The sequence below is a fragment of the Ovis aries genome, chromosome 26, assembly GCF_016772045.2.
Source record: "Ovis aries strain OAR_USU_Benz2616 breed Rambouillet chromosome 26, ARS-UI_Ramb_v3.0, whole genome shotgun sequence".
Classification (NCBI taxonomy): Eukaryota; Metazoa; Chordata; class Mammalia; order Artiodactyla; family Bovidae; genus Ovis; species Ovis aries.
The window spans coordinates 1,828,195-1,848,509 of record NC_056079.1 but is presented as its reverse complement, the minus strand read 5'-3'; positions in this window follow the sequence as shown (position 1 = coordinate 1,848,509).

Sequence of the window (20,315 nt, the reverse complement as noted above, 5' to 3'; positions counted from 1 at the left end):
GGCATGAGTGTGGGGGTGGGGGGAGGGTGGGGAGAATCAGTTCAAAACTCTTCCCCTCTGATGGCAGCTGAGCTCCAGTCCCCTCTCCTGTCGTGAGGGCTCCTGTGGGCAGGACCCCCGTTAAATAAATCACCGCTTCAGGAAATGTGACTGTCAGCAGGACTTGCTGTGAATCACAGAATGCTACTTTAGCATAATCTTTTGCATATAAGGTTCCATTGTGTCTTTTTATGATAAATGCATCAAAAGTAATTTCATTTGTTGCAGCTCAAACTCAATTTCCTGGGTGAGCCGCAGTGCCCTGTGAGATGTAGGGGTGCCCGCCTCCATTCTGTCCTGATGATGAAGAACAGAACAGCAACATAACAATTTAAGTGCCACTTTGTTTTTTAATCATATTATGATTGAGCATATAATGAAAGATAACTTATTCCAAGTGGAGTAGCTTTATCAGTTCATGTGCTTGCCTCCAGTCTAAAAACAGTATTCCCTAATCAGCAACCTGTGTAATGAAAATTGGAGACATCTGTGTTTACAATCAGATTACCTCACCAAAGCTCTGAGTTGAGAAGGTTTTACTGGAATATTGTGTATACATGTTGGCTTGCTAGATTTGCATGACTCCTTTTAGTCCCTTTTCTGAAAACAAGAAATACAATCTGTATTTTCACTGTTTATAAACTAGCTTAATTAGTTAATTTTTTCCAAGTCTTCTATAGCATCTTTAAGGTGATATCATTTTTCTCTCTGTTTAATCACTTTATGTATAAAGCCTTGATACAAAATAACCAAACGTGACTTGGCTGAGACTAAATGTATATTAACCTAGAAACAAGCCCTCAATTTTGCTAGTCCCTACTAATGCAATTTCTGATACCAACGATCTATCTGTTCATGTGGCTGCTGTATGCTAATTAAAAGAACAACAGTGCTTTAGGAGAAGAGCCACTCAGGGAAGTGCACCTGCTCTCAGTCATGTTCTGGCCTTACTGGCTCCCCGCATCCTCACTCAGCACAGGTACGGAGCCCCCGGGAGGGGCCCGGGCTACACATAAGCTTAGACTAGACATTCACCTTCTAATGTGGCTTTTGGAAAAGAACAAAAGGGCTTGCCAGCACAATTGTACAGCTGTAATGGTTCTGAGAAACTCTTTTATGAGGAAATAATCTACTCCATTCTTAGGATATTCAAGTTGGCCTCAGACTTATAGTTCATCCACCGGGAGCTGGGTTATTGCCTCATAAAATAGTGGGAAGATTCTATTATCACTTAATTAGAAAGCAGGGCATTTACTGCTCCTTTTTGCTTAGTTTTATTAGATGATTTCTAGGTTTATCTCTCTCAAAAAAGTCAGTTCAGTCATAATCAGCTTGCATATAATATGACTAAAAATATGTTTGATTATTTTATGTTACCATGAAATAAGATTTTAAATATGTAGTTCAAGAGATGACTAATCAAATTAATTCAGACGTGTAACACTGGCAATCTCAAGCTTCCAGAGTATAGAAAGAGAAGCACGCACTTGTTACTAACACTGGTTACATAGCACACTTATGTTCCCTTAAAATGTGAGAATTGATGCCTTCTTTGTATGCAAACAGGAACTTGGGGCCAGACAGCAAACCCCCAGGTGTCCCGGAAGGGCTTTTTGTAGCTCAGCTCAGGGCAGGAGCAAGTCCCTGTGCCTCATCACCCCAGGAACTCTCACCCCAGGAAGGTGGACTTCTGTATCTTGTGTGGTGGGCTTTGAAGTACAGCCGGCAGAACCCCCAGGCCCTCTTCTGTCATCACAGATTTTTCACATCCGATGGCAGCAGTTCAATGAAAGAACAGATCATCCTCTCAACATTCTGCTAGGATTGACTGCCTTCACCATAGGGATATATGCCACATTCACAGGAGGCCCACTTGCCAGAACTTCTCATATATTGAAATGTCTCAGCCACCCAAAGAAGGTAAATACAGTTATAATAAACACCCCTAAAACTTCTCCCAATATCTTGGCAAATGTTATTATTTTATCATATATATTTTAGATTTTAAAATAATAATAAATGTAACAGATATGTCTGGTTTTTCTCTCACAACCTCTTTTTTTGTTTTCTTCCTACCTCTGAACTCCAGTTATTATTCCTATGAATATTTTTAAATAATTTCCTATATAAACAGCCATAGTATAGGTATGACTGACTTTAGAATATGCAATAAATGATATATTCATGTAGCTTTCCTCCTCTGGAATAAATGTTTGTGCCTTCTCTCCCTCCAAAATTCATATGTTGAAGCCCAGTACCCCGATAAGGTGGAAACTTTGGGAAGTACTTAACATTAAGATGAGGTATGAGGGTGGGGTTCCCATGGTGGGATCCTACCCTTGTGAGGAGAGGAAGACAGAGGGCCCTCTCTCCACTGGGGAGGACAGAAGACGGCCACCTGCAGGCCAGAATGAGGCCCTTCACCAGAAACAGACTGTGCAGGCCCCTCAATCCTGCCAACCCCCAGAGCCAGGGGGAGGAAGCCCCAGCCTAAGGAGCTCTGTGACATCAGCCCCAGCTGACTGCAACCCTCAGCAAGCCCAGGTTCCTCAACACACGTGACACTGGGTCTCACACAGTGTATCTTAGACTCTTTTGCTTGAACTGACACACAATGTGCTATTATTGACTCGTTATCCTGGTGATAAAAGTATTTGTCTGGCTTTTCCCTATTACAGGCTCCGAGTACATCTATCTAAATCTTTTACAGTGTACATGCATACATTTCTCCAGCGTGCATAGTCCGAGAGGACTGACGCGTCCAGAATGTCTTCAAATAACGTCGCTATTTACCAGTATCCCTCCTGGTTTCTGTCAGCAGGATCCGACTTAACCTAAATGGGTAGATGAGTTCCTTTGGGAAGAAATACTTAGCCTCAGCAAACCTTTTAATTTTTTTGCAATTTGCTGGATGTTGCACTGTATCTCACTACAGTTTGAAGTTGCTATTCCCTGCTTACTAGTCAGGTTGAAGAAATTATCCCTTTGTATACATAACTTCCTCTTTCTGAATCTCTTCAATTCCTTTGCCTTTCTTGCATCACATTATTAGACTTGTTTCTTTGTTCAGTTTCAAATTTGTGTGATTTCTTGTCTAGTCTGGGTCCTAATGTCTAGTCTGGGCCAGTAATGTCAGTGGAAATTATCTTCTTCCACAATATAGCTTGTATTTTTGCTTTGTTCCATTCCTCAGAAGTTTAAAATTTTAATGGAAATAAATATATTCCATTTCTTTTTAGATTTTCCATGTAGTGAGGACATCCTTCTTCCTAAGAGGGACTTCACCCCCACATCTCATGTTCAGACCTCTGTTGGTATAATTAGCCTTTTGCTTCTCCCCATACCCTTTAAGAATAACCTTAGATTTAGCTTATCTTTCTCTGGTTCTTGTATGATTGGATTCAATCAAAATCAATTTCAGAAGCCTCGGCACCTTTATAAAACTGGTTCTTCCTAGGCATGCGTGATGTGTCTTTATTAGTTCCGCATTGATGTCTTTCAATAATTTCTTATAATTTTCTTTAAAAAAACTATGCATTTCACTTTTATGTTATTCATAGACATCAGATTTTTCTTTTGTTGTAAGTGGTGTCTTTTTACTACTTATCCAGTTACCCAGAAACTGGATCTTTCTGGGCCAACTGTTACTGAAATCCCATTTATTTTTTATATTAATTCTGTATTAAGTACATTTACTACACAACTTATTTTCCTAATTTTTGCCTATAGATTTTATCAAGTATGCTGTATAGACCATCATTTATTTGTGAAACAATAGCATTTCCCAGTGCATTCCTCAGAGTGGGCACCAGCTGTCTGGGACCCTGTCCAGATCTAGTTCCAGACTGTATCCTTAAAGACTTCATGGGAAACTGACCGTGCCCTCAAGATGGTCCCCTCGGGGTTGGCTCTCAATTGGGTTCAGGTGCAGCAGAAGCACCCCGCTTTCAAGTGCCCCCATGTACCTTGTGAATACTTTTTCTCTAATGAATAGGTACTATGTAGCTTAATGAATAGATGGCAGACCTCTGTATACAACAAAGGTCTACACTGTGATAAACTGTTTTTGAAAGCAAGTACAGCAATGTACAACACTTTAAAATGCTTCCACATTTAAGTTTTAGATCTCTGGACAGATATAGATCCCAGTTTATGTCCATTTACACTTCAGTACTTAGGAGGAAGGCTGTACTTTTAAGGAGCACAAGCAAACACCCTCTTTTTTGGTGATATACTTTTGAAATACCACCAGTCATTTATTCAAGTTCCTATTGTTTCAGTCCCTACTAGAATGAATTCCTAACAAGAGGATGAATAATATTGTAGGGAAATGAGGAAATTTGGGGTCACACAGCATCTTGGGGAAGGAAGAGGCTTAGACAAAGACCCGGGGCCTGGGTCTCTAAGGAGAGAACATAAGGGGTGGAGACCTTGGTTAGTGGCCGAAGAGCGATGCTCCCACTGGCCTGTGGGCCTGGGGATGAACCTGAACTGGTGATGAAGCATGTCTGAGGGCATTTCAAGTACAGGAACCTGGAATCCATCTTTTTCCTCCCAGGTATGTCATTAATGCTTATCCTCCTGATCCCACAAGTTTAAGGTGTCAGATCAGCCAAGCTTTAGCCAAACTGTAGTTTTGTCTTGGAAATTTGTTCTTCAGGTTTTTTGCCTTTATGATATTAGCTTTTAGGCAATAGTCAGAAAAGTTGTCAGCCTCATGTCTTATTTGCTTACTTGTTTGTCCTTTAAATTGCAGTACATAGAGATAAAATCCAACCCACACTTTGTGTCTGCCCTATATTCATAAAGTGAGTATCCACGTGTGAGCTATTGTCATCTGATCAAGTGCATTTTGTACTTTTTTTTTGTATTTTGTATTTTTTTAACTTATGATCAACTATATTTTTCTTAGAAAAAAATGGCAGTGAAAGGAAAGGATCCATGAATATTTAGAAACTGAAAGGAACAGGAACTAGCAGTGCAGTATTTCTTTTGCTTATTAAAATGAATTCAACATAGAACATTATTTTCCCCAAATGCTAAAGATATATATTTCCACAGAGTTTTAAAGTTCCTAGATCAGCTATAATATAAATTTTTCAACTAACACATTAAAAAGAATAAATTTTCCTCTGACTAGAAATACATTGTTCAAACCTCCTTACCCACAAATAGACATGACTTACTTTTCCATATACCATTCTTTTCAGACATCTGTCAGTATAAAATGGTCCAAAATCATCTGTCAGTATAAAATTTAGCCAGTGGTTGTTTTCCAGAAGTTTTATTTTCAAGTTACATCATGGTTTACTAAGCCTTTTTATACATTTGTCTTGGTATTTCTGGATTACTGCATTTATGAAACTTCCATTTTTCTAAGTGTAATCTTTGCTATAAACAGATGAGGCAGAAATGATTTAACAGTTCAAGCAGTGTTTGTTTGCTAAGCAGCTAGATGTTAGGCAGTGAGGAATGGTCCCTCTTATTCAGTAACCCCTGGTCCATGTACAGCATGTTCTAAGGCTATTAGTTAAAAGGTGTTTCTGCATTTGGTGCATCAAATGGAAGAAAGTGCTTATGAAATGTACAAACATTTTTCTGCCAGGTTATGCTAATTTTATAACTCAGCTAACTGTATTCTTTTATTCCTACATGTACTTGGCACATTGGTAGCTCTCCTAATAAATAGAAGAGATAATTTACATTAGTTCATTAACTTTATCTAAAAAGATACTTATAGAATGCTTGCTTTTATTTGAAGCTGTATTACTTCCAAATCAAAACATTTCCCTAAATAAGTCTCAGTGCACTTACATTATAATAACATTAACTTCTGACCAGAGCAAAAAAGGGGATTATAAACATGGAAAAACTGGATCTTTCTGGGTCAACGAGGCCCATTGCATTTAAACAGAATCAGTATCTCTCTCTCTCTCTCTCACTCTCTTCAATCATGTTGTAATCCCTGGCTTCTCTGAGCACTGTTTAGTTTTGAGGTAATTTAGTGTCCTCTTAAAACAGTAATTCTTCTATTGCAAATACAACTTAAACTCAGTTGGACAAATTCACCCCTTTGTTGTTGTGTCCAACTCTTTGCAACGCCATGGACTGCAGCAAGCCAGGCTTCCCCGTCCTTCACTATCTGTCCCAGAATTTGCTCAGATTCATGTCCATTGAGTGGATGATACCATCTAACCATCTCATCCTCTCCTTCCCTTTTCTCCTTTTGCCATCAATCTTTTCCGCCATCTGGGTCTTTTCCAATGAGTCAGCTCTTCCACCAGATATCCAAAGTATTGGAACTTCAGCTTCAGCATCAGTCCTTCCAGTGAATAGTCAGGACTGATTTCATGTAAGATTGACTCATTTGATCTTCTTGCAGTCCAAGGGACTCTCAAGAGTCTTCTCCAACACAATTTGAAAGCATCAATTCTTCCGCACTCAGCATTATGGTGCAACTCTCACATCCATACAGGACTACTGGAAAAACCATAGCTTTGACTTTGTGGACCTTTGTCAGACACAACTGAAGTGACTTAGCAACAGCAGCAGTGGTCAGTAAAGTGATGTCTTTGCTTTTTAATATACTGTCTAGTTTTGTCATAGTTTTCTTTCCAGGGAGCAAATGTCTTTTAATTTCATGGCTGCTGTCACCATCCACAGTGATTTTGGAGCCCAAGAAAAGAAAATCTAACTCTGCTTCCACTTTTTCCCCATCTATTTGCCATGAAGTGATAGGACGGATGCCATAAATCTTAGTTTTTTGAATGGTGAGCCTTAAGCCCCCTTTTCACTCTCCTCTTTCACCCTCATCAAGAGACTGTTTAGATCCTATTCACCTTCTGCCATTAGAGTAGTATCATCTGCATATCTGTGATTGTTGATATTTCTCCTGGCAATCTTGATTCCAGCTTATGATTCATCCAGCCCAGCATTTCACATGATGTACTCTGCATAGATGTTAAATTCACCCCTAGTATGCATTGAATAACTTTTGAGACATTGGAAATGTGGTGATGCTGGAGAGGCCACTGGATTTATAAATATGTCTAGTGCTGCAATCTCCTCTTATCCACAGTTTCAGTTACCTGAGGTCAACCACTGTTAAAAAAAAATGGTAAATGGAAAATTCCAGAAGTAAGCAATTTATAAGTTCCGAATTGTGCACCATTTGAGCATCGTGATGAGATCTTGCTCTGTCTATCTCATGTCTAGTGCATCTTGCCCATCAGGCACTTGGCAGCCATCCGAGGGTCAAGCAGTCAGACAGACGGCCCTGGTGTCAGTGCTTGTGCTCACATGGCCCTTCTTTTACCTCACACTCACCCCAAAATGCAAGAGGAGTGGTGCCAGGAATTTGAATGTTTTCTTACGGTGTATAATTTATTACAAGTTAAACTTGGTCACAGGCGATGTTTGGATGAAAGAAACATGGTGTACTTAGGACCTTTGCTTTCAGGCATCCACCAGGGGTCTTGGATCGAAGACCCTGAGGATAAGATGGGACAACTCTACACAATCAATGTTGATGCAGATAGTGTTACTCTAGGGTCTGGGCAGTGCTAGCAGCAGAGAGAAGAAGAGTTGGAAATCTCAGTATTTCCTGCAACAATTCCCGGAATAAGTTCCTTGTCATAAATAATTGTAGGGAGTTGTGGGCCTCCCCGTTGCCCAGTGGTTATGATTCCTCACTTCCACTAACGAGGGTATGGCTTTGATTCCTAATGGGGGAACTAAGATTTCCCCATGCCAGGTGGCCTGGCCAAAAAAGTGAGAGAAAGAAAGAAAGTCGTTTTTCTAATGAGACCCAAAAATCACAAATGATATTCCAAGTCTTGGCCCACTTACTGCCAACTGCCTCCAAAACTTGGCTCTAGGAAGTAGTTTTATTTCTAAATAAAATGAGTTCACATCCTGAGATTACAAATGAAATGCAATCTCTTTTATATCTGCCCATTTATATGTGGAACTTGTTTCTTTGCTTAGATTTTGAGGTCCACAAAATATCTCAATTACAATTCAGGAAAATTTATTATTCTGCCGTAATATATTCAACTGGGGAAAATCAATTTATGCATATGTAAAATCTGAGCCAGTCTTTCTCATAAAGATGTAAGAATTATAACATCTGTGGTATAGACAATTTTTCCAAATAACATTATTAGGTATGCTACAATTGAAGTTGTCAGCATTTTTCTGCCATTGGAGCTGACCGTAATTAACTACATAACTCTTCCTCGCATCTCCTAAATTACCGTTAAGTGTTCTCTCCATGCTATCTCTCTGGAAAACGTTGTGGCTGGGAATCGTGTGAACAAGAGTGTCATTGCTCAGCCTAATTCTACCTGCAGAGGATGTAGGAAATAGAACCCTGGAACCATCAGAACCACAGGCCATCTGGGAGTTCCATTAACCTTGTGCAGTTCTCACAGAATGAAAACCAGACACAATGATTAGTTTCTGAGCACTGCCTCCGTGGCTGACATATGCAGTCGGGTGTAATTTACCCAACGTCATTATACAAAGAAATGTGACTTTTTGTGTGAAGTTATTTGAGGCAGCTTCTCTGTTTTCTGCTTTCACCAGACTCCAAATACCCGGATTATATCCAGTCTGGCACATAATGTGGGGCTGTGTTTGTTGAGTTTCTGCAAACATACAAACCATTTCTTATAATAAGTGTGTCCCTGCTCCTTGGGGGACATGTTGCTCCTCACGGATGAGGAGTTCAAATCCTCGGAGCGAGTGTCCTGGTGCTGCCTCTTGCTGGGAGGAAGCGGGGGTAGGGAGAGAAGAGATTGTGTTTTCCACATAGACAAGCAACCAGACAGTGGTGGGAACACGAAGGAAGCCTGGCAGAGGAAGAGTTCAGGGCTCTCAGAAGGACAGAAGCCTTTTCCTGGGCTCTCACTGTCTCCCAAGGTGGGATGACTACAGAATTCTGTGGCAGAGAAGTCTCCATCCTGTAACTCCAGTTCTTACTCACCTACCCCAAGCCTCGCCACCCACACCATGTGAAGTAATGCATCTTGGATCTTGGAAATTCATAGCAGTGCACTGAAAAACACCATGCAAATGAATGAGGTCAATAAGGAGATTAAGGGGCCTTTCTCAAGTATTTATTATATTTCTTTACTGTTATTGCAAAACACCTTATGATTTTTTCTCTTTCCTTCCTGTATGTTTTTTCTTTTGCCTTTTGAAAAAATATTTTTTTTTAATTTAGAAATAATTGTAGATTCCCAGGAAGTTGCAAAGAAATACACAGGGCTGTGTGTACTTTCCCCAGTTCCTCCAGTATTAATGTCTTGCATGACTGTAGGGCAGGACCCAGGGCAGGAGATGAATGTTGGAACAAGCCAGGAGCCTGTGTGGATTCCTCCAGGTATGCAGGCACTCCTGTGGGGGATGTGTCTGGGGTACAGAAAGTGTGAGAGGGGACATTTAATTGTAGATGTAAGTTAGTCAGGCTTTCACATACAGTGTGATGTTAGTTGAAGGTTTTTGTTTTTCTCTTTATCAAATTGAGAAGTCTTCTCTAATTGCCTAGGGCATTTTTGTCATGCATGAGTGATGAACTTTGTCAAATACCTTTCTACTTCAAATACTACAAGGATGTGACTTTTTTAGATGGTTGATATGGTGAGTTGCATTGATTAATTCTGAAATATGGAAGCAGCCTACATAGGCTGCAATAAATGCCTCACAATTCAGTCTGGTAAGATTTAGTTGTGTTTACTGAGGATTATCCCAACCAATGTTTTTTGTTTTTTTTTTTTTAGTTTTTTATTTTTTAAATTTTAAAATCTTTAATTCTTACATGCATTCCCAAACATGAACCCCCTCCCACCTCCCCTCCCCATAACATCTTTCTGGGTCATCCCCATCCACCATGCATGGGGATATCCCAACCAATGTTATGAGAGCTATTGGTCTGTAGTTTCTTCCTCTCTTTCTTTCTTTCTACTGTTTTTGTTTTTTTAGTTTTTTTTTTAAATGGTCTTTAATTATAGTTTCAAGGTAATGCTGGCCTCTTAAGATGAGGTGAGACTTATCCATCCATCCCTCTACTATTCTAGAAAAAAATGTTTTAAATTACTGTTACTTCTCCTTGGTTGAGTATTTGGTAATATTTTCTGTGAAATCATCTGAGTTTGAACATTTCATACACATCACTACACACTTAGGTGTAGCTTTATATACAAGGGTTGTAGTAAAATGTTGGCATTTGTTTATAGAAAAACAGCCTTAAGAATATTTTTTTTAAGGTAAACATATATATTTGGGTTTGATCTGACATAATTGATACTAGGGCTTCCCCAGTAGCTCAGCTGGTAAAGAATTTACCTGCAGTGCAGGAGACCCCGGTTCAATTTCTGGGTTGGGAAGTTCCCCTGGAGAAGGGATAGACTACCTACTCCAGCTTTCCTGGGCTTCCCTGGTGGCTCAGATAGTAAAGAATCCACCTGCAATGTGGGAGACCTGGGTTTGATCCCTGGATTAGGAAGATCCCCTAGAGAAGGGAATGGTAACCCACTTCAGCATTCTTGCCTGGAGAATCCCCATGGACAGAGAAGACTGGCGGCTGAAGTTCATGGGGTCATAACAAGTCAGACAGACTGAGTAACTAAGCACAGCACAATTGACATTTACTGAAGGCGTGTGACATTCTAGTAAGATAAAGGAGTGATGCTGGTAATTAAAATATGCCAAAGAGAAGCCCTAAAGAGCTTTTATGTGAAAAGGTGAAAAAAAAATAAGGAAAGGAAAAAAAAAAAGTATACTGAAACTTCTAGGATCTACAGTGAAAACTTCTTTCAGAAATTTCTGAAATTCTTCCAGAAGAATGAAGAGACAGAGCCAGAACAAAAACAACACCCAGTTGTGGCTGTGACTGGTGATGGAAATAAAGTCCAATGCTATGAAGAACAATATTGCATAGGAACCTGGAACGTTAAGTCCACAAATCAAGGTAAATTGGAAGTGGTTGAAAAGAAGATGGCAAGAGTAAACATCGACATTTTAGGAATCAGCAAACTAAAATGGACCGGAATGGGTGAATATAACTCAGATGACCATTATATCTACAACTGTGGGCAAGAATCCCTTAGAAGAAATGGCGTAGCCATCACAGTAAACAAAGAGCCCGAAATGCAATACTTGGATGCAATCTCAAAAATGACAGAATGATTTCTGTTTGTTTCCGAGGCAAACCATTCAATATCACAGTAATCCAAGTCTATGCCCCAACCAGTAATTCAGAAGAAGCTGAAGTCGGATGGTTCTATGAAGACCTAAAAGACTTTCTAGAACTAACACCCAAAAAAGATGTCCTTTTCATTATAGGAGACTGGAATGCAGAAGTAGGAAGTCAAGAGATACCTGGAGTAACAGCCAAATTTGCCTTAGAGTATAAAATGAAGTAACAATTGAACTTCCAGATGTTCAACCTGGATTTAGAAAAGGCAGAGGAATAGAAATCAAATTGCCAACATCTGCTGGATCATCGAAAAAGCAAGAAAGTTCCAGAAAAACATCTACTTCTGCTTTATTGACTATGCCAAAGCCTTTGACAGTGTGGAGCACAACAAATTGTGGAAAATTCTTTAAGAGATGGGAACACCAGACCACCTGACCAGCCTCCTGAGAAATCTGTATGCAGGTCAAGAAGCAACAGTTAGAACTGAACATGGAACAACAGACTGGTTCCAAGTTGGGAAAGGAGTAAGTCAAGGCTGTATATTGTCACCCTTCTTATTTAACTTCTATGCAGAGTACATCATGAGAAATGCTGGCCTGGAGGAAGCACAAGCTGATTGCCAAGAGAAATATCAATAACCTCAGATATGCAGATGACACCACCCTTATGGCAGAAAGCAAAGAAGAACTAAAGAGCCTCTTGATGAAAGTGAAAGAAGAGAGTGAAAAAGTTGGCTTAAAACTCAACATTCAGAAAACTAAGATCATGGCATCTGGTCCCATCACTTCATGGAAAATATACTGGGTGAACAATGGAAACAGTGACAGACTTTATTTGGGAGGCTCCAAAATCACTGCAGATGGTGACTGCAGCCATAAAATTAAAAGATGCTTGCTCCTTGGAAGAAAAGTTACGATCAACCTAGACCGCATGTTTACAAGCAGAGACATTGCTTTGCCAACAAAGGTCTATCTAATCAAAGCTATGGTTTCTCCAGTGATCATGTATGGATATAAGAGTTGGACTATAAAAAAAGCTGAACACCAAAGAATTCATGTTTTTGAACTGTGGTGTTGGAGAACACTCTTGTAAGTCCTTTAAACTGCAAGGAGATGAAACCAGTCCACCCTAAGGAAAATCAGTTCTGAATATTCGTTGGAAGGACTGATGCTGAAGCTGAAACTCCAATACTTTGGCCACCAGATGTGAAGAACTGACTTATTGGGAAAGACCCTGATGCTGGGAGGATGAGATGGTTGGATGGCATCATCGATTGATGGACATGAGTTTGAATAAGCTCTGGGAGTTGGTGATGGACAGGGAGGCCTGGTGTGCTGCAGTCCATGGGGTCACAAAAAGTCAAACAAAGAGTTGACTGAGCGACTGAACTGAGCTGAACAGTAAAAACAAGTTTTCTATCCATAGGAAAAAGAAATTCATGCTACTTTTGCTGTCACACCTAAAACTGTAAAAGTCACATCTACAGTATATGATAAGTGTTTAGTTAAGATGGAAAATAAGTTTGTACAATCAGTTATTTTGAGAGAGGGAGGCCACATTAACATAACTTTCATTACAATATGTTGTTATAATTGTTCTGGTTTATTATTGTTAATCTATTACTGTGACTAAACTTTCACATTGAGCTTATCATAGATGTTTGTGTGGAGAACACAGATACACTAGATTTCAGCCCTACTAGTGGTTTCTGGCATCCTCTAGGGGTCTTGGAATGCATGCCCTGTAGATAAGGGAAAGTGACTGTAATGCCTTTTTGTCTGTTGCTTTAATGCCAGAGAAGCATGGCATATCAGGTGCCATATCATCTCAGCATAACGTGCAGTGGAAACCATCACTATTCCTCCTTGCCAGTGTATTTCTCCTTTGAAAACCAAAACTTCCAAATAAACAGAGCCAACTTTGTAACTCTGAATCAGCATGCAAATGGATTCTTAAGTTTCACAGTAGGAGAAGCCACTCTCTCATTTTGACTTCCTGATAACTGGACCTTCATAGCTTGGCTGTGGGGGAAAGTGACCATATGGTTTCCAGTTCAGAGTGTATGTTAGAGCCCACAGAACTGTGCACCACCTTTCCTGTATGTTACTAGCCAGCTGTTCCCACAAGTGAATTTACAGGAGCTCACCCTCGTTCTCTAAAGCCAGCCACTCCTGGGTTATGAATACTGAACCAGATAAATGAATCCCATGGGTGTAAGATCATCGTCCAGCTACTCTTCTCCAAAGTGAGCTCCAGGCTGGGGCGCACCGTGTGTGTACCATGATGGTGGAAGGGCATTCTGCTAATACAAGGGAGCAGCATTGCAAATGGCAGAACATAGCTGTAATGTAGGAAAGCTCTCTATTCCAATGATGAAAAAGGGTTACCTCTTCACTGAGTACATCCAATGGGATTAACCTGCCACCAGGTGGCTAGGTGATCTCCCCAAGCCATGGTGCCACACCCTTGGCTCTGCTCTTTCTTGTCAGGCACTTGACCATAGCAGTGGTCTGCTTGGTCTTTCTGGGAAGTCTGTGTTGTTTCAGCAGTGTAGACACCATACCTTCACAGGTATGAGCAGTTTGCACCTGAAGACCATGAGCAAATGCTCTCGTGGCTGGGGAAGCTGAGGGCCAACCTCTGCGGAATGGGCAGGATGAGACCTCTGGCCACATAATACCTCGCGGAAGTGGGTGTCCTTCTTGACTGTTTACATGGCACACCATTCCTGCTTTAGTACACACCGTGTGCCTCTTGGCCATGTTTTTTCACCAGTTCTCCAATTCTGTTTTCCTAAGTTACTGACTGTTTAGCTAAACCACCCAGCATATTCCATGGTTCAAACAAGAGTCCTATCTCTGGACATGTTTCTGTTTGGGAAAAGGGAAAAACCAGGTTTATGGTGACTCAGTCAGTAAAGAATCCACCTGCAATGCAGGAGACTCCACAATGCAGGATACCCGGCTTCGATCCCTGGGTCAGGAAGATCCCTTGGAGTAGAAAATGGCAACCCACTCTGTGCCGTTGCCTGGAATTCCATGGATAGAGAGCCTGGTGGACTACAGTTCATAGGGTCACAAGATAGTTGGACACGACTTAGTGACTGCACCACCACCATCTGTGCAACAGGCAGATTTCTACTCAACCACACTGCTTCCTCTTATCAGTGGAATGCTAGTCTTACAGCCTCCGTTTACTTGCTGGTGGCTGCTGTCAGGACAGTGTGAATAATCATCCGGAAAACAAGCCTGAGTACCCCTCCCCCAACCGTTCACAGGGAAGTCCCCATAAATAAGTTCCCATTGAGAAAAAAAACAGTAAAACCACAGAAATCTCTAAGCCACCTGTTAATTCAAACTATCTAAAGACTTCAGGGGCTTCCCTGATGGCTCAGTTGGTAAAGAATCCACCTGCAATGCAGGAGAACCCGGTTCGATTCCTGGGTCAGGAAGATCCACTGGAAAAGGGATAGGCTACCCACTCCAGTATTCTTGGGCTTTCCTTGTGGCTCAGCTGGTGAAGAATATTCCTGCAATGTGGGAGACCCAGGTTTGTCCCTGGGTTGGGAAGATCCCCTGGAGAGGGGAATGGCTACCCACTCCAGTATTCTGGCCTGGGGAATTCCATGGATTGTATAGTCCATGGGGTCGAAAAGAGTCAGACATGATTGAGTGATTTTCACTTCATTTCAAGACTTCAGGAACTGCTCAAGCATAATTACATATCTAAGCTTATGTAAAGAAAGCTGAGCACCAAAGAATTGATGCTTTTGAACTCTGGTGTTGGAAAAGACTCTTGAGAGTCCCTTAGACTGCAAGGAGATCCAAGCAGTCCATCCTAAAGGAAATCAGTCCTGAATATTCATTGGAAGGACTGATGCTGAAGCTGAAACTCCAATAATTTGGCCACCTGATATGAAGAGCTAACTCGTTTGAAAAGATCCTGGTGCTGGGAAAGATTGCAGGAGGGAGAAGAAGGGGACAACAGAGGATGAGATATTTGGATGGTATCACCAACTCGATGGACATGAGTTTGAATAAGCTCCGGGAGTTGGTGATGGACAGGGAAGCCTGGGTTGCTGCAGTCCATGGGGTCCCAAAGAGTCAAACACAACTGAGCAACTGAAATGAGCTGAACTGAAGCTAATATATAATACACATGTGTGTACACACACAACACACATATCAGCTGCCTGGGCATCTCTGAGCCCAGTCAAGCTGACACCTACATTTAACCATAATCCATGAACTGGAAACAATGAGCAGTGCCCTCACAGCATGGATTCAGCAGCTTGCTTCGTTATTAGTCACACCTGACTAATCATTGTTAGTCTGAGAAATGGACACTTTATTTTTTGTGTGTCTTTTTTGATTTCATGTTTGTGAAGTTCCTTTAATCTCATCCTTGATAATTTTTAAGTCCATTTAAAAAATTGAATGATGGGCCCACGCTTGTCATCAAAATCGCCATGCTAGTTTATTTTCAGCATCTGTTTCTCATTCATTTCTAATGTGAATTTTAGTCACAGCATTTCAGTTTTTTAATGGCATTATTTTAACAATATTGGCCATATTGTCATGTATTAGTGTCTCCTCCATTTTAAAAATGCATAGAAGTAAACAGAAACTAGACATTTACAGATTTTGTACTCTATTTATCCACCCATCCATTCAACAAATAGCTATCATGTCATGCCCTGCAGATACTAAGATAAATAAAGCATAATTGCTATACTCAGGCAGCTAAAATATCTACTACAGAGGGAAAAACAATGCTGATGACACTGGTGGTATGAGTTCCTGACCCATGTGTAGAAATAAACAGAAGCCTGATTCTGCACAAACAACAGCTGGTTTTATTTCTATTATTATTATTTTATTCCTATTTATTAATATAGCACAAAGTTTTGTGCTATGGAGTAAAAATAGACATTGCTCTCTAAGGGCACCTCTAAATACCTCAGAATTGACTGCCTCTTTGAATCCTATGCCCCAGCCAAGCCTTTTCAATATCCCATCTACAAGATGTAAACACCCCCAGATTTATGTCAACACAGGGTATCTCGCCATGCTGGTGTTTGTCTGAACCCATAGTTTTGATGCAGTTCAACAACACTCGTGGTAGGCTTGTGAGCCCCTATTATATCCCAACCACTGTAAGATTCCAGTGACACTAAAGTGCTGTCTACTCTGGATATTTCCATTTGTTTCTATATGAAGCAGTGATAATGTTGCAGGCTGGGAACTGTGGAGCAGGAAGAGCAGTGTGAGAGATCCCAGGGCAGGACTCCTGGAATTCAGTCCCAAGTACACTTTGGAAGTTTTTAATGTAACATAGGTGATGCTTTTTAAGCGGCCTGGCATATAGCAAGTGCTCGATTAATGCTAACTCACATTCTATCATGACTGCAGTTAGAATTCTTACAACACATTCATGCCTGACACAAAGGCACAGCAGCTAATGAACAGTAAATAATTAGTAAAGCAGACCAGATGACACAAGCGTTATATCTTCCGTTGTGGCCCACAGATCCTCAAGTTCCTGTTCTCCTCGCTCAGCCTCTGTTGCCAACACTGGAGATTCTTATTGGTCCAGACCCAGGCTCACTGACAGCTCTGCTGTCCCCGCTTCTTTCGCAGAGCCCACCCATTGAGTTTTTAAAAGTTTTTTGGTTTTTAATATTCTTAGTTCTAAACTTTTTGTTTGGTTCTTTCTCCACCTCTGAAACTTTTTAGTTTTTCATTTGTTTCCAGTTCATTTGTAGTCACCCCCTGAAACATTTTGAGGATGGGATAATTAAAGTATGGGATAATTCTAACATCAGTCATCTCACTCTTGACATATTGCCCTTGATTGATCGTCCTTTTCATTCGACTTCAGTCTTTCTCTTTCTTACGTGACATGTGACTTTCATGTCAAATCTGGACATGTTTGTGTTGTCTTCAGTCAGTGCAGTCGCTCAGTCGTGTCCGACTCTTTGCGACCCCATGGACTGCAGCACACCAGGCCTCCCTGTCCATCACCAACTCCCGGAATCCACCCAAACTCATATCTATCGAGTCAGTGATGCCATCCAGCCATCTCATCCTCTGTCGTCCCCTTCTCCTCCCACCTTCAATCTTTCCCAGAATCAGGGTCTTTTCCAGTGAGTCAGTTCTTCCCATCAGGTGGCCAAAGTATTGGAGTTACAGCTTCAACATCAGTCCTTCCAATGAATATTCAGGACTGATTTCCTTTAGGATGGACTGGTTGGATCTCCTCACATTCCAAGGGACTCTCAAGAGTCTTCTCCAACACCACAGTTCAAAAGCATCAATTCTTTGGCACTCAGCCTTCTTTATAGACCAACTCTCACATCCATACATGACTACTGGAAAAACCATAGCCTTGACTAGACAGACCTTTGTGTTATGTTATGAGAGTTCAGTCTTATTGGAACCTCTGCTTCACCTGCCTGTCTCCAACATCATCTAGCTGGAGACTAGGACTGACAAGTGGGACACAGGTCTGGGTCCCCAGGAAGCCTCTGTTCACACAGTACTGTTTGCGGCAGGAGGTACTCCCTTCTGCAGGTAGCAGAGGATGCTCTGGCCAGCAGGTGTGCCTCAGAACTGCACCTTTGTGCCCTGAGGGACCCTACAAGTGTCAGGGTGCCTCCAGAGGGTAACTTGGCCTGTTCTGCTGTGTGTGGCAGCAGGCCCCACTTTTCCTGTGGTGTTGGGCTGGAGTGTAGCAGTCATGGTTGAAAAGCTATCTGTACTGCCTGGCTGCCCTCCCCATTCCTGATCCTAGAGAGAACAGCCTTTGATTGGGGTTGCTTTTCTTCACTCCCACTGGTATTTCTTCAACTCTAATTCAGTATTAAATAAAGCAGAAGGTGACCCAGGAAACTCACCACCCCATCATTCCTTGTATCCTCAGCTTCTGACCTACCTAGCAGAGTCTTCTGATGTTTGGTTCTTGCTTAAACCCCATGGTTATACTTAGAGGGAGGAGCAGGAAGAGATGTCTCTACTAAACCCTCCTTGAAGTCAAGAGAGAGAAATTTTAAAAGTATGAAAAACTAAATTCAATGCAGTGGCATTGGTGTTTGCATCACATCTGACAGTTTTAAATTGCTGATCCAGTTCACATAACTCAACCCAGAATTAGTTATCATGTACCTAGGGAATGCAAACTCACCTAAATATTAGCTTTGATAAAAGGTAATTAATCAGGCAAATTTAGCAGCACAACAGAATGGATTTATTTCAAATTCAAATAATGATGATTTAAGAATTATCAGCTCTTTGGGATTAGATGAATAATCAGAAACTGAATACTCCCTCTAACATTCATAATTGTCATTAGTTTTCAAGTCTCACTCTGTTCAGTTCAATTCAGTTCAGTCGCTCAGTTGTGTCTGACTCTTTGTGACCCCATGAATTGCAGCACACCAGGCCTCCTTGTCCATCGCTGGGTCATCCCTTCTCCTCCTGCTAATCTCTCCCACCATGAGTCTTTTCCAATGAGTCAACTCTTCACATGAGGTGGCCAAAGTACTGGAGCTTCAGCTTTAGCATCATTCCTTCCAAAGAAATCCCAGGGCTGATCCAAGGGACCTTCAAGAGTCTTCTCCAACACCACAGTTCAAACGCATCAATTCTTTGGTGCTCAGCCTTCTTCACAGTCCAACTCTCACATCCATACATGACTACTGGAAAACCATAGCCTTGACTAGACAGACCTTAGTCAGCAAAGTAATGTCTCTGCTTTTGAATATGCTATCTAGGTTGGTTATAACTTTTCTTCCAAGGAGTAAGCGTCTTTTAATTTCATGGCTGCAGTCACCATCTGCAGTGATTTTGGAGCCCCCAAAAATAAAATCTGACACACTTCATGGGAAATAGATGGGGAAACAGTGGAAACAGTGGCAGACTTTATTTTGAGGGGCTCCAAAATCACTGCAGATGGTGACTGCAGCCATGAAATTAAAAGATGCTTACCCCTTGGAAGAAAAGTTATGACCAACCTAGAGAGCATATTCAAAAGCAGAGACATTACTTTGCCGACTAAGGTCCGCCTAGTCAAGGCTATGGTTTTTCCTGTGGTCGTGTATGGATGTGAGAGTTGGACTGTGAAGAAGGCTGAGCGCCAAAGAATTGATGCGTTTGAACTGTGGTGTTGGAGAAGACTCTTGAAGGTCCCTTGGACTGCAAGGAGATCCAACCAGTCCATTCTGAAGGAGATCAGCCCTGAGATTTCTTTGGAAGGAATGATGCTAAAGCTGAAGCTCCAGTACTTTGGCCACCTCATGTGAAGAGTTGACTCATTGGAAAAGACTCATGGTGGGAGAGATTGGGGGCAGGAGGAGAAGGGACGACCCAGGATGAGATGGCTGGATGGCATCACGGACTCGATGGACATGAGTCTGAGTGAACTCCAGGAGATGGTGATGGACAGGGAGCCCTGGCGTGCTGCGATTCATAGGGTCACAGAGTCGGACACGACTGAGCAACTGAACTGATGGGACCAGATGCCATGATCTTCGTTTTCTGAATGTTGAGTTTTAAGCCAACTTTTTCACTCTCGTCTTTCACTTTCATCAAGAGGCCTTGTAGTTCCTCTTCACTTTCTGCCGTAAAGGTGGTGTTATCTGCATATCTGAGGTTATTGATATTTCTCCCGGCAATCTTGATTCCAGCTTGTGCTTCCTCCAGGCCAGCGTTTCTCATGATGTACTCTGCATATAAGTTAAATAAGCAGGGTGACAATATACAGCCTTGACGTACTCCTTTTCCTATTTGGAACCAGTCTGTTGTTCCATGTCCAGTTCTAACTGTTGCTTCCTGACCTGCATATAGGTTTCTCAAGCGTCAGGTCAGGTGGTCTGGTATTCCCATCTCTTTCAGAATTTTCCACAGTTGATTGTGATCCACACAGCCAAAGGCTTTAGCATAGTCAATAAAGCAGAAATAGATGTTTTTTTCTGGAACTCTCTTGCTTTTTCCATGATCCAGCGGATGTTGGCAATTTGATCTCTGGTTCCTCTGCCTTTTCTAAAACCAGCTTGAACATCTGGAAGTTCACGGTTCAC